Here is a 15,088-nt window from a genome sequence, read left to right as displayed (position 1 = left end):
GAACAATGAAGGAAATGTCACTGAGGTTAAGTCTGCCTATGCCCCGCATCAACACTGCTTCTATAAAGAAAAAAAGATGAGTTATGGTCATAGGACATACTCTTCTGAGGGTAAAAAGAGGTCCAATTAACCAACCAGACCTATTTTTTAGGGAATTCTGCTGCCTCCCTGGGTAGACCCTGAGGCTCTTAATCTTTTAAGATAAGCTATTCTGCCAGGGAACTTTCAGATTTCGCAGGTTGATTAGCAGTAGTTAGAGTGCTAAAAGTCCCAGTCATTTCTTCATAATCATTATGTAACCAACAGCATGAGCAATACAGAGTTCTGAGTAAATAACCACATCACTTAAGCTACTGAGTATGACTTACACCTTCAAGCAGTTGACCAGTAGAATATCCATTATCTTTTACAACAGCATCTCAAAAAGATTTTTGCACATTTTTGCTAGGAATATTTGCAAATATACCTCAAAATATTTTTTTAAAACCACACTTTTTTCAGTGAAGCAATGTCACAGAATTTGGAAATTATTTTGTAATGTAAGGAGAAAAATTATATGTAAGTAATCAATGTTTTGGTTTTGTTTTCTAAAAGAGAACAAATTAGTTCAAAAGGTAATTTAAACTAATAACTAATTGAATAAATAACTTCAGGAAAAAGCTTTTTAATTACAACTGCTATGCCAGATACAATCCATATTATCATATGAATTGTAAATCATAGAAGATTTTATTCATAATTTTCATATGATAAAGATTCCTTCTTTTTAGTCTCATTATTAATTCATTATTCAATGGGTGTATTAATTTATTGACTCACTCCCCAGTTCAGATTAAAGTTTCAGAAAGGTCCTACCATTTCAAACACGGTTTTTACCCTTTTTCACAATATTTCACAATTTTTTCAGTATTCTTTTTTTTTATTTGGAATTATAGATAAAACATTGAATAAAATGAATTGTGGTAAAATAAGAAGCAATTACTTAGACTGAATTCTCTGATCTGTGATGTAAGGATGAAGAAATGTCACATGCTTAAATTGATAGTTAAATGCTGAGCTTATGTTAGTAGAAACTGAATTGATCAATTTGACCCCATGACTCTACTTAGAGGAGATTAATGTTCTTATCACATGCTATCCTTGAACTTTCCTATGAAAGAAAAAATACCCTACCAATATGAAGGAAAGCAAGGACATAGAGGAATATCATGAAAGAAAAAAAATGAAATAGAGAAAATAAAACAGATGTTTGGAATCTTCACCTTCTTCACTTAATCCACATACTTAATTTCCCTGTGTATGTGAATTACTTGAAATTTTCCCTGCTAGCCAAAAATGTTGTAATATTAATATTTAGTCAATACATAGACTCTTAGTAAGATACCACCTCTCTCATATATACAGAAACAAATCCTAAACCATAGATTGATGTTGATTTCATTATTTTAGAGATATTTTTATTTGTGGGTAATTTTTGTGCTGCATTGGCTCATTGTATAGCTGGAAGCCATCAGAAAACTTCAAACTCCATGTTACACATCTAGAAGACAATATATTCTGTTATTTAGTTGTAGCCACAGGATTTCGTTGTGAAAATATCATTGGTGTGTGAATGGCCTTTTTATTCAAACTCTAGGAAACATTTGGGAAGCTGTCAAAAAGATGGATAAACAAAATTAAATTAAATTTTTACATGGATACTAAATGACTAAGCAAGGAAGAATGCTCTACTCTCCCTAACAGTATTGAGCAATTCGAAAGTCTGGGGTACTATACAGTGAGTGCAGTGGAGTGAATCATCAGGTTTTCTGAGGTCACCCTAAATCACTGCTCTTTTTTCCACTGCTGAAGATACTGGAGGGGAAAGACCAATAGCCTGTAGGGTACGTAGTAGGGTACTTCTTATGTCCTTAAGCCATAGGCGTCCTCAGAAAACACTAAGCAAGCAAAAGCCATTATCTTGGTGGATTGGCTAATCCTGAAAAACCTGATGAGAAAATTATCAGGAGTAACCAGCATGGATTCACCAAAGGAAAGACATGCTTGACCAACTTAAAAAAACTAAAAGCCTTTGACTCTGTGTCTCATAGGATCCTCAACAGGCAAGTTGATGTAGGGGCTAGATGGGCAGACAGTGAGCTGGACTGAAAGCTGGCTTAGTAGCTGGGCTCAGAGGGCACAAATTCTAGTTGGAGGCCACTATCTAGCAGTATAGCCTGTGAGTTCATCTTCACAGAATAAGCCAAGTTGGAAGGGACCCACAAGGATCATTGAGTCCAACTCCTAGCCCTGCACAAGACCATTACCAAAAATCACACCATTTGCCTCAGAGCATGAGCATGAGCCAGGTGATGATGCAGAACTCACTTCCAGTAAGTCTGTTGATGACATAAAAATGGGAGAACTGGCCGATACTATAGAAGTTTGTGCTGCCACCCAGAGCAACATCAAAAGCCTGGAGAAATGGGCTGATGGGAATCTGATAAAATCACCAAGAGGAAATGCAAAGCCCTGCACCTAGAAAGGGATAATGCTATACACCGATGTATACTGGGTGTTTCCCAGCTGGAAACCTCCATTATGGAAAAGACCCTGTAGGTTCTAGCAAACCCCAAGTTGAACAGGAGCCAGAAGTTGCTGCAAAGAATGTAAATGGTATCCTGGGTTGCATTAGGCAATGTGTTGTCAGCATGTCACACATTTTTAGAAATGTCTCACTTATCTTCCATGGCATATGATATGATCTACTTCTTAGAATGGATACTTTTTCTGGTGGAGTGCCAAGCCAGTAGACATTAACAATACTCTTTCTCTCTTTTTTTTCCCCCTTCATATTTAGTGGAAATTTCTTGGGTTTTCTGGTTTACATGGTGATAGGGTTTTCTTGTAGGATGTTCATGGAAATGCATTGTGGGCTGGAGTACAGAAATGAGCATCTGTGAACATGCCTGGATTTTTATGACGTTACATATCAACTGTGATTGCAAGAAACAGAATTAGAAGAGGATTAAAATAAATGGAAACCCCAGTTTTTCATTCATTTTACTCTCTGCTGAAATACCAAACCTTAAGGCAGTATACCAATGGTTTATGAAGGTGGATTAAAGAGAAGCAATATGTCCACATTTTTAGAAGGCCTTAGACACTTGAACTTGTGCTGGGATACATTTATTTTTCCCTGATTGAAAAATATATGATTACTGGGGGACCATTTAAGGATAAAACTACTTGCGGAAAGAACACATTTTACATTCTAGAAATATCTTCTTTGACTCTAACTGATTATTGTGGATACTATCTCTGAAAAACAAACAAAGAAACAAAAAGCAGGATCACACCGCAAAAGAAAAAAAAAAAAAAAGTCAGCAGCTTTTTCTTCAGTGGAATCTGGAGGTTTTCCATGTCAAATATTTATTCTTTGCATGTTTAAGTCAGAGATAACTATTTCTGAGAGGAGAGTAGCAGTATCTGAAGACAAGAATGAGTTTCAGCTAAGGATAGAATTTCTCCTACTTATGTGGTCACTGCTAAAGCTCATAAAGAACATATGCAACTTACTTCTAAACTTGTATAAATAAGTGAGAGAGGGGGGGACAGACACAGCTGTCTGATTTGAAAAACTAAATCAACTAAATTGGTTCCAGTTTGCCTCCAATTTTTCTCTTTTTTCTCTCTGATATAACAGAAATATTCTTTTGATTAAATTAAGCTTTGTTTTGATATATTTATTAAAAAAGTGTAACTATAATTTATTTAAAATATTTCAACATGGACATGAATTCATCTCTATTTAACAATAATAGAACATAGTATTCAAAGTATCCATTTTAGGGGGATAAAATTTGAAACTTATTGATGAATGTGAGATGAGCACTCACATTCTCATATTCTAGAGAATGAATTAATACCTCCCACTTACAGAATTAGCCAGTTCAGCTTCTGGCAGTCATCATACCTTAATGCTTCTTTACTCTTCATATAATAATTTAAAAAAAAAGATTAAAAAAAGAAAAAACAGGAAGAAAGTTCAGAGAGACGAGACTGATATACTTCACAAAACAAATAATTGGAATTTCAAATATACTGGATAGCTGTAGTGAAAAATTAGAAATAGAAGAGCAAAAATAAAGAAAAATTTATTTACTGGATATATCAATGTCTTGTATTCTCTGTCCTGTAAGTTATATCTCTTCTTTCATTTCACTTGAGAGTCTGGTTTTTTTCCCACTCAGTCTGGGGTTTTCATCGTCAACACCTGGAGGTCTGAGAGGACTTTGAATCTTTACCCCAAATTTAAGCTCTTCTTTCTTAAATAAAAATAAAAATAAAATAAAATTTAAAAAAAATAGAACCTAGAATACCACTTTTTTTAAAAAAAGAGGAGGATTAAATGGATGTTTTTTATTTTGTTTTCACAGAAAATAAGGAAAAAAAAACCTCCTTTGCTTCCAATTTCGATACAAAGATATATTGTAAATCTAAACAAAATTCCTATATCTGAGAGTAGTGTCCCTGTAAATTCCTTAAAATTACCTCCTATGTGATAGCAACATGTTGCATATGTGTAAAATGATGCTCCATTTTGAAGCTGTTTGGCCTATCAGCATCAGAGAAGCATTTGAAAGCAATAAAAAACACTGAAAACCTCTGTGGTATCTTTTTGATATCTCTAGCATGAGCTAGATAGAAATGTTTTCTGTACTGCAATAGGCAAGATGTTGTTGTAATAATAAGCTAGAAGTCAAACGCTAACGGAAATAGTGCTCTGCTTTCCTTGATTTGGAGCAGTTAGAGAGGAGAAATTAGGAAAAGAACTTTATTGAAAATCTAAGTCAACTGACATCTCCAGCAATTTTGCAACTCTATAAATAAAGAGGAGTCAGAAGAATATTTTATACAGTATATGTCAACAGTGGGCAGTGACAACAACTGGAATGTATTGGAAAGGTAACATTTATACTATAACATTAAACACCAAACTATGAATCTATCTATCATAGATAATTCAGGGAGAAAGAAAAGGGAAAGATGTTATGGGTGGCAATGATGATTTCCCAAGCACAAAAGATTACCCATTCTAAACCAAAAGTTGCACTCTAGCTTTGATAAAATGTATTAATGTGAAACCAGAGATAAGTAACATGAGAAAGAAAGAATGTCGAGCAAGCAAAGTCCACACAAAAGCTCACAAACACTAAGAAATGACAGATACTCACTCAATCACCCCTAACATAATAATAATACTAATTATTTAGAAATAAAATACAAACATTGTGAAACACAACATAAGGATGAGAATTTATTAAGTTATTATGACACATTTGCAAAGACCAGCAATCTTGTAGCATAGCAGTTCAATTAGCTTAGAGGAATTTTTCACTCGAACAAAGACCAACATTACAAGAAGAAGATGAATGTGTTACTGACCATAAAGTAAATCAAACATTATCATTTTTAAGGTGGACATATGTGGTGGGGGAAAAAAGTGTTTTTCCCCCTGGAGTTAAAAAAAAATGGTAACTCCCGAGGGGGTGGTGTCACTTGATGTTGACCCAATCAGTGCCCCTGCAAAATTTAAACATATCACACCAGACCGGAAAAGAAGGGAGATGATGTAGTTGGAGGAGAAGTGGCCATGTTTTAGGCCATGAGGGGAGAAGGGGCAGGAGCCCCGCTGGGGGGCTACGGCCCCCCAGCCCCCCAGATGGGGTTGCAGAAACTCGGAAACAGTGTTAAACTGGACCAAGTTCTGTAGCTAAAAAGCTGGGGAAGTTTCTCCACTGTGAGTGGGTAGCAGAAGAAAGAAGAAGCGGCGGCAGAGGCAGTGCTGAGTGGAAGGCTATGGCTGAAAGCCAAGAAGCTAAGAAACAAGCAGCAAAGACAGCATGCAGCTGAGCAGAGAGACACAGAGATGTCTGATCGAGAGAGAGAGAGAGGATTAAGCTCAACAAAGACAGTTTTGGGGTAAGAACTGAATCAGCTCTCCCCAAAACCCCTTTGAGACCCCTTCCTAGGAGGAGGGGGTGGACTCCTACTTGAGGGGAGCCTTGGAATGCAGCAGCATCGGAGAAAGAGGAGCTGAGAAGCTCAAGATGTCCTGGAAGCTGGACTGGGATGGCCGGATGGAATGCGAGGGAAGTGGCCTTGCACCTCCACTGCTGCTGCCAGGCTAGCAGCTGAGACAGAGCACAGGAGCTCTGGTAGAACGGTTGGAGCAAAAGACTGAACTAAAAGCTGCCCTAAACGTTCTGACTCAGGGGGTAAATCCCCTGAGGAAAGGACTGTCACGAAGACCCCTGCACTTCGTGATATGAGGTGGTGAAGTGAGCTTTTGTCCTGACAATCGCAGTCCACAGGAGAGAGACCTTCGCTCAGAGCCGAAGGGCCGAGGGGTGAGAGGAGACCCCCTTTTGTGTAATGGAGAGAGAGATCCAGCTACAACTCCAGCTATGACTGCTGCGTTTCAGGAGAGAGACACTGCTGCCCTGAACGTGGAAAGGATCTTTCCTTCTTCCCTTCTGGACTTTTATTGGAGGGAAAAGAGATTTGATCCAATGTAAATACTGCTTTATCGTACGAGAGATAGTTAGGATTGTGTATATAATGTATTATAATATTTATTTGTGTAATACTTGTAATATAATTCTCTTCCTCCCATATTGAGTCTTGTGTTGTGTCTGGAAAACCCCTCTCACACTGGGTTGAGTTGTGGGAGGGGGTGGCTTGGACTCGAAAATTGGAATTTTTGGGGGTTTCAAACCACGACAACATCCAAGGGAAAAATTAGGTTTGTGAGCCACCAGTGATAGATAGAATGGGAGGGCGAGGTAGGAGACAGGAAGAAAAAATTAAAAAAGTAAAAAATCAGAACTGGCAATTATGAGTTTCATTTCACTATGAATTACACATATGAGCAAATGTATGTGTACCACATATTGTGTCAGTATTGGATGATTTTTATATTAAAATAATTTTTTTAAAATGAAAAGTCTTATTCCCTGTGCCTAATCAAAAGTACATTCACTGCAAAATCCAGGTAACATCACACCTGAAAAACTCTCTGAATATGTCTTTCAAAATCTGAGAAATACAACAATCTAGAAGATTAGTGGAGAAGGCTAAATGTCTCCCATTTCATTGCCACAAGTAGGTCCTCTATATAAAGTTAGAATGGTAATATTCCTCTGGAAATCACTGTGTATCAAAGGACTAGAATGCATATAGTCATTGGCCATTGTAGGAAAAATTTTCATAATTGACACATTTTTGACAGACTTGTCAGCTTGTAAACAACCCCCCCAAAAATTGTTAGTTTGTTAATATTCATTTCTGCTTTTGAAGGGGAGATATTCAAGAGGTGATGGCTGATGCCAAATATGTTTATTTTTTATGCTTCATACATCACCAGGGTTATGCTAGCTGCCCTTAGAAAAACAGAGGATATATTTGTGCACATTCAACAGCCCCATTGGGAAACACTGTTTCTCAAACTGACGTTTGGGCTGTGTTCAGTACACAAGGTGTTTTACCAAAAAAATGCAACACATTTCTGATGTCATATAAGTTATCGAGGTCTGCACAGATGACATTTCGATTTAAGGAAAAAAAAACAGTGGAAGAGAATTACCAGAGCAACATTTGAATGAAACAAAGAAACAAACCAAGCACAATGCAACAGAAACAAAAATGTAAAAGAAAGCTGAAATAACATAAAAGGAAAAGAAAATATCAGACTAAACAGATTAAATCAGTAAACTGCAGCTGCCAAAAAAGTCTGATTCAAAAAACAGGGGAGAAATATAAGGATGCTTTGGGTTGTGAACTATGCAAAGAAATTTGTGAAGGAGCAAGATTCAGGATGGGAGCAGTTTCAGGAGTGGAAAAAGTCATACAGCAATTGACAGGACTTTATTATATGGACTTTACCGTTATTATACGGTTTCAAATATGTGTATTGCATTGTATCCACACTACACAGTGCACAGCCTGGGCAGGCCTGGGCTTGCCCCGAGCTTTGCCTGCTCCCTGCTTCCCCCTCCTACCTCTGATAGGCTGAAAAAGCTGCAGAGAGGAGAAAGTTACCATTCGCCCTTTCCTTCCCCGGTTCCTCCCCGGTTCCTCCCCGGTTCCACCCTCTTCTCCCGAGCTCTTAATCTCATTTGTTCCCCTGGTTGTCTGTCTCATGCCCCACCCCATGTTCTAGCCCTTTCCCCGCCTGAACTCATAAAACCCCTGCACACCTCAATAAAACATTCCATTTGCACCTCTACGTGGACTCTGGACCCATCCCAGCTGTGTTATGGCCCCATTCCTCTCCCCACTCAGACCGTGGCAGAAATTTGTGTTCAATATAATTGTCCTAGAGAGAAAAAATAAGAGTATTATGGTATCAGAAGCAATCATAGTTTTTACAAATAATCTGTAAACAAAATATATTTAAAGGCCTCTAACAGTGTTTTCATATGAAAGTTTTTCCAAAACTGTTTTTCCCACTGATATATCCAAGAAAATAAATAGTACAATCAAAATTAGTGTTGTTTATGTCGAAGGTTGAAATTGACATTAATTTTTCACACTGTGCATCTAGCAGCAAAAAAAAATTCCCTAATAAATCGAACATTGCTAATTATTTCAGATACTAGACTGACATTACATTTAATAATTTAATTTCATTTAATAATGGAATGTAATTAAGTTCAATACAAAATAATTATTCTTGTTAATTTATTATGACTAGCTTTACCCAGAACTAGCACGTTGGGAATCATGTCCTTCACAAAGTTTTCTAATGAGCTTTTGGGAACTAAGCAAGGTAAGTACAGGTTATGCAAGGGTGATCAGCTGGTATGTAGGCACCCAATGAAATGGGCCTTTATTTGTTTCTTTGACACTGAATGATTAATGAACAAGAGGATGTCTGAGCTTACTGTACTGCTTGCTTCTACTGCAGAATCATTTTTATTAATTTCATTGCTTTGGAAAACAGCTGACATTCAATCTGGCTGAGAGAACTAAGATATTTCTGAACTGACTTCAGCAGTCTTTCTTTTTGACAGCTGGCTTGGAATGAATGAAGCCACACAATGAGTGATCAGCCACACATTTGAAATTGGAGCTGTACACCTTAAACAGATATTGAACTTGAGCTATTTGTTAACATTTTGCATAATTTTAGAGACACTTTTCAAATCTTGATTGAATTTTGGATTTTGTACTATGAATTACACTGAAGGACATATATTTACGACCTTTTCTTGTTGATAGTGGAAGCTTTTCAAGTATTTTCATGTGAATTTTCTTGAGAACATCCCTTCCTCTCGACTATGCATTTCAACATTACCTTCCTTGTGATGAGTTACCTCAGGAGTTCAAGTTTTATAATTTTGGGGAACTGAATGAATTGCGTTTTCTCTGCACTGTTTATATTACTGAGGCCCCCACTCCTGCCATTATCAATTATTTTAGTAATTTCTGCAGAACATGGATTCTGAACTGATTCTAAGAAGCCACAGACTATAACTATTATACTTTTTTTAGTTAAATAAGCCAATTTCAAATAGAATTTTATTAGCCTAGAGTGAGCCATGTCTGCAGTGCAAAATATTCTTGATCTGCAGACTGAAAAGGTTTTAAAACTACTTGTCTTTCCCATGTCAATTGTTCCACATGACCAAGCAACAAAGGAGAAATTAAACTTTATATTTCCAGAACTATACCTTACTACTGGAACAACCTGGGTGTCATTATGTTTTCTTATTAGTTTGAAATTTTTATTTAATATTTTAAGATGTCTCTTAGATTATCTTATTTTTAAAAGACGTTAAAATCATACTCAGAAGAGAGGAAAAATAGCAGATTTTATTCTTATTGTTACGCTTTGTAGCTATATCTGACATAAGCCAATTATTCTTAAGCAATTAGCATAAAATTAGTGAGAGCTGTTTAAATTCTGTAATTGCCGACAAAAGAACATCACTGTCATGGGTGATGCAATACAAAACCCAGTGAAATCTTGAGTATTCTTGTCAGCATCCAAACACTTACTGTGTTGCAAAAGTTGCTTCTTATACCTATAAAGTCACAATCATGACTTTTTGCTAGATAATCTCCTCCAATTTTATTATTTTAGTTAAGATAAATGGATTTATGAATGTGTCTTTTGTTCCCACTAGTTCTCATATTTCAATTGGGAAAAAATTAAAAAAAAAATTGTAGTCATTTCTAGTTAAGACTGCTGTGGAACAGTATCTATCTTTTTTATTTGCTGTAAGTTTACTTTGTGGATTCTGTAAATATTAGTAAAAGGAGACAAGAAAAGACATGACTGCTTTTTTTGCCTGACAGATTCTTTGTGGATTGTGTGGAATTCCAGAAGAGAGCAGAAATATTTCCTCCTCTGAAGGCATCTGAGCGTGCTCTGCCAGGAAGAAAGATTTCATTGAGGAAGTGTAGACATCTGTGATACAGAACTAATAATGAAGCCTCCTTATGCAGTCAAAGGAAAGAAATAAGTCAGAATATCTTAAGGTAGACATCAAAATAGTTTTATGATGTGCTCTGTTAGGAACTGAGACTTTCCATTGACTGAATGTAGAGTTTACAGTAACTAATTGAGATAGGTACAAGACTTTATAGATATATACTAGTAGTTGATGTGACTAACAGGCTAAGAGATACCTAAGAATAGAAGAAAAAAGTGCATCGTAAAATCTAATGTGACAAAATTATTTGCTCAGAAATCAAGAGGCAATTGTGTAGAGTTTGTTGTTTGAAGAACCCCCATATTTCTATTAGAGAAAAAGACTGCAGGAAAAGTTCCCACAGATAAAGATTTAATGAGTATAAGGAAAACTGATTATCGATCCCTTTCTTTTCCTAGCCTGTTTCACGCAAAGGATTTTTTTTTTTTATATAATAAAACAGAGCATTAAATATAGAAAATGCTTTAGGAAATTTAAAGACACTTTAAAAAACTATTCAGTGTAATAGACTTGCAACATAAGCTCTTCTTTTTTTAACTAATATGTGTAAGATTTTCATCATCAATTTTTTTTCCATGAGAATATTGAAAACCTAATATGTTACTACATGATTTGTGGCCTTTGAAGAACATCAGTTGCTTCAGGTGACAAGTGAAACCTTGATAGCTTTCAAATATATATCTAACTTTTTCCAGTTTGTAAATCCACATCAAGTATATGCTTTGTTTGTATACTTTGTCTGAAGTAGTTTGACATGAGTTTGAAAGAGCAATTGCAATAAAGGATTCCCTCTCTAGTTTCAAAATAATGATAAATAATGATACCCTAAGAGACATCAAACTAGAGTACCCAGTGTTTCAATAATGACCTGTTGGTTAAACTAGAGAGCAGGATTTTTATTCCAGGTGGCATGAAACATGGATAGACAAGATGTTGAAAGAGAGGATTAGAATTTCAAATTAATTCCACAAATTGGAGAAAATAGGGATAAAATTGAAACACCTTCATTTTCATAAGCTTAGACAGAATAACTATCTATTCGAATACTAGACTATTTATTAGGTAGTTAGAAAAGGCGAACGTTCTAAGGCATTTATTAGGAAGTATGAACAGTGTTTTATCATGTAAAACATAGGGAGTAAAACTTCCAACATTTTAAGCATTACATTTTATGAGAGATATAAAGAGAAGACAATCCTCCCCCCCCAAAAAGCACAGGAATGACCTAGTAAATATGAAGTACAAAAAACCATGGAAAGAAGTGGTGTAATTTTCCCTAGAAAACTAAGAAAGGACATGCTAAAACATATTCATGTACTTAGAAAGCTGATATGGAGAGGAAGTGAATAATCTCTTCCTCAAGTGTAGGATTTAGGGAAAGGAGACAGAAACTGAAATTGCTGGAAGAGTTTGGTTGGACACAAACACTTTAGTGTTAAAAATAGTGATATTCCACCTTTACATGCAGCTGGAACAGCTTGAGGTTATAGAAACAGGCTTGATTAATTGCGTGGTTTTTGGATGTACGTGTGACCTATAATTAATAACTAGAGTTTTCACTGAGTAGATAAATTGTTCTAGTGACCAAAACTTTGTCATCAATAACCATTTTATTCTGGAAAATCTTTCAATTATTTTTTGTTTGCTTATTTGCTTTTACTGGGGAATGTATTTTCAATACTATCAATAGTAATTAAAAATTATTGGCAATTTTTAATGTTTCAGTTCTGTGTGCCAAAATTCAGATAAGGGAGTCTCAGTTTTTCATTGTGATGTTTATGTATTTCCTTAAACTTTGAAAACATTCAGACTTGCAAATTTGGTACCTGAATGTTTACATACTAAAATCACTTGTAACAAATAGCAAAGTTCTCCAAAACTACTGAGGGCAGACAATCCCGAAAGACAATTATTCAGCCAACCTATTTTCATGTCCAGATGCTAAATTTAGTCTGAATGTACCTGTGGATATTGTGGAGTTTTCCTCAGTGGGAGTCTTTAAAAACAGTTTGAAGAAACTTGCATCAACAATGATAAATGGTCTGGTGTTTGAAATCTGAGTTCATCTTTTGGTTTCTCTACTTAGTCAGCTTGTTATGAAGTTGTGTAATACATGAGGGAAAGATGAAACAGAAGAGTCTATATGTGAGATATTGAGTGTATAGAAAACCTTTTTTTATATAATAAGTTGCAAAAAGACTAACAATGATTATAGGAACCTCTTTTGTAATGAAGGTTCCAGAAGAAAGTGTGAAGTGTTTGTGCTCAGAGCAAGGCTTGGATGATAACATTTTCATGAGTAGGACAGGGAAAGAGCCAATCTGATTGAAGACAGAGAGAATAAGAAGCTCAGGCAGCTGTGTCAAATTCCTCCTTACAAATTAAGTCTACCAATTTTTTGAAAAAGACAAAAAAGACAAAAATGTTGAGAAACATCGTTACCAGATCCTAAGTATCAAATGTCATCTGATAGCTGGGCGATATGATACATCAAGCAAAACAGATGATCAGAGACTCTCTTTCTGAATGTAAAGGTGAATGTCCTAAATGCAATAATAGCTGATGTAGAGACCATATTCAACATCTTTCTAATTTATAAGCCTATTTTTTTCAATTTTATGTTGAAAGGAATTGTGTCTTATTATTTTCACATTCATTCCCATACATGTTCTTACTCTCTTTTTTTTCTGTGTTAACTGATTTCCCTCCTAAATTTTTTTCTTAACTTTCACCTGCTTCACTTATTTTTTGTCTCTCATTTACAGAATATGCAATCCTGTGATTTTGGTGTTCTTCAGCTCTCATTTTTGCTTTTAATATTTTTTTTCTTTAATCTTTGTCTAAATATTCTTCTGAAATCTGTTTCTCCTCCTCCTCATCCTTTATTTGTCAGACTCGGTTGATCAGTGCTATGCTTTTTGTGTTCTTACACTCCACAGCATTCTTTGTCCTTTATGCTTTCCACTCACCCCTCTGTTTCAACCATTCTTGTTACTCAAATGTTTGTTCTTATGTCATTAACTCATCTGTTGATTGCATTCCAGGATTTTGTTTCTATTGCTATCTTGTCTGATTTCCCTCAAATATTTGAGATATTTTCCAAAGCTTTCACGGCAAGTTAAGACCACAGAACTTTATGTCTATATATACTTAAAAAGAAACAACATGACACTTTCAGCTAAATCATCTACTTCCCACAGGTAAGAATATTTTTCATATTCTCAGACATCTCTGTTTTCTTATTTTTCTGCTATACTGACTGATGCATTGATTGGGTTGAGATTATACATTCTTTGGTAGAGGTATCATAAAAGATCATAATCTGTCCTGTGTTCACTCATAGATGCTATTTTTGCTCCAGCCCAGATAGCTATCACAGTAGGACAGAAACTAAATCAAGTGGAGGCATGAGCACCTGCTAGTTAGTCTAGTGCAGCTGCTTAGAACTGTGTCTTTCAAAAGCTTTAATTATAAAGAATACTAAAAACATAAGTGACTCAGAAAATCACTAGAGCTTACTTGGTATGTCTGATTCAGAAAATTCTTGGCATAGAAAATGTGAAATCTAACCTGTGTTTTAATTTTGGAATACAATTTGGGTTTAGAACAGAAAAACCCATCTCAAAAATCACTCCCAGAGTGAATACTACTGTGAATCCTCCACAACTATTCACAGCCAACAAAGAAAGGAATAAAACTGAAGTATTTTTTTAGATTACTGAACTTTAATTTTTCACACCTCCTTCACATACATCTGGGGTGGCTTGAAGAGTTAGTAATAGACTTGATTAATTGCTTGGCTTTTTGATGAAGGAATTCATACTATATAATTAGAGATTTCACTGAAGTGGGTACATTATTTCAAATCTTACATAGATAGGGGAGGTTTTCACTTTAAAGATTTGTCACTAAGAACCATTTCCCTCTGGAAGATTATTTTTAATGGGACCAACATTTTCTAATTCAATAATATAATGCTTTGCAGTTCAAAGTAACAAGTCATTTTTGATGATTCAGTTTTATGCCCCAAGTTGAGACATCTTAGACAGTCCCGATTTTCTGATCTGTTAAGACACTATCTGTGAAGATTTCCTAGATAGAGCACCAAACGCTGAACACTAAAATCACATAGGTGAAAATAATGGATATCTTCTTCAAGGTCAGTAAGAAATAAGGTGGATTTGGTACTTTCACCAAAACACAGAATGTTTAAGTTTGGAAGATACTTCCGGAGGTCATCTGGTCCAACTCCTCTGCTAAAGTGGGACCACTTAGAGCTGGATGCCTAGGCCAGTGTCTAAACAGGTTTTGAATATTTCCAAGGTGGGAGATTTCACAGTCTCTCTGGGCACCCTGTGCCATTGATCAGTCACCCTCAGTGTTTCCTGACTTTCAGACAGAGCCTCCTGTGTTTCTGTCTGTGCCCATTGTCCCTGGTCCTGTCACTGGGTACCACTGAAAAGGGCCTGTCTCTGTCTCCTTTGCACCATCCCTGAATGTATTTTTATGCATTGATAAATACTTGCTGAGCTTTCTCTCCTCCAGGTTAAACAGTCTCAGTATTGTCAACCTTTATACATATGTGAGCTGCTCCAGACCCTTAACCA

The sequence above is a fragment of the Manacus vitellinus genome, unplaced genomic scaffold (genome assembly GCF_001715985.3).
Source record: "Manacus vitellinus isolate BGI_N305 unplaced genomic scaffold, ASM171598v3 scaffold_2_pilon, whole genome shotgun sequence".
Classification (NCBI taxonomy): Eukaryota; Metazoa; Chordata; class Aves; order Passeriformes; family Pipridae; genus Manacus; species Manacus vitellinus.
The sequence above is the reverse complement of the archived record's forward strand: the minus strand, read 5'-3'. Positions refer to the sequence as shown.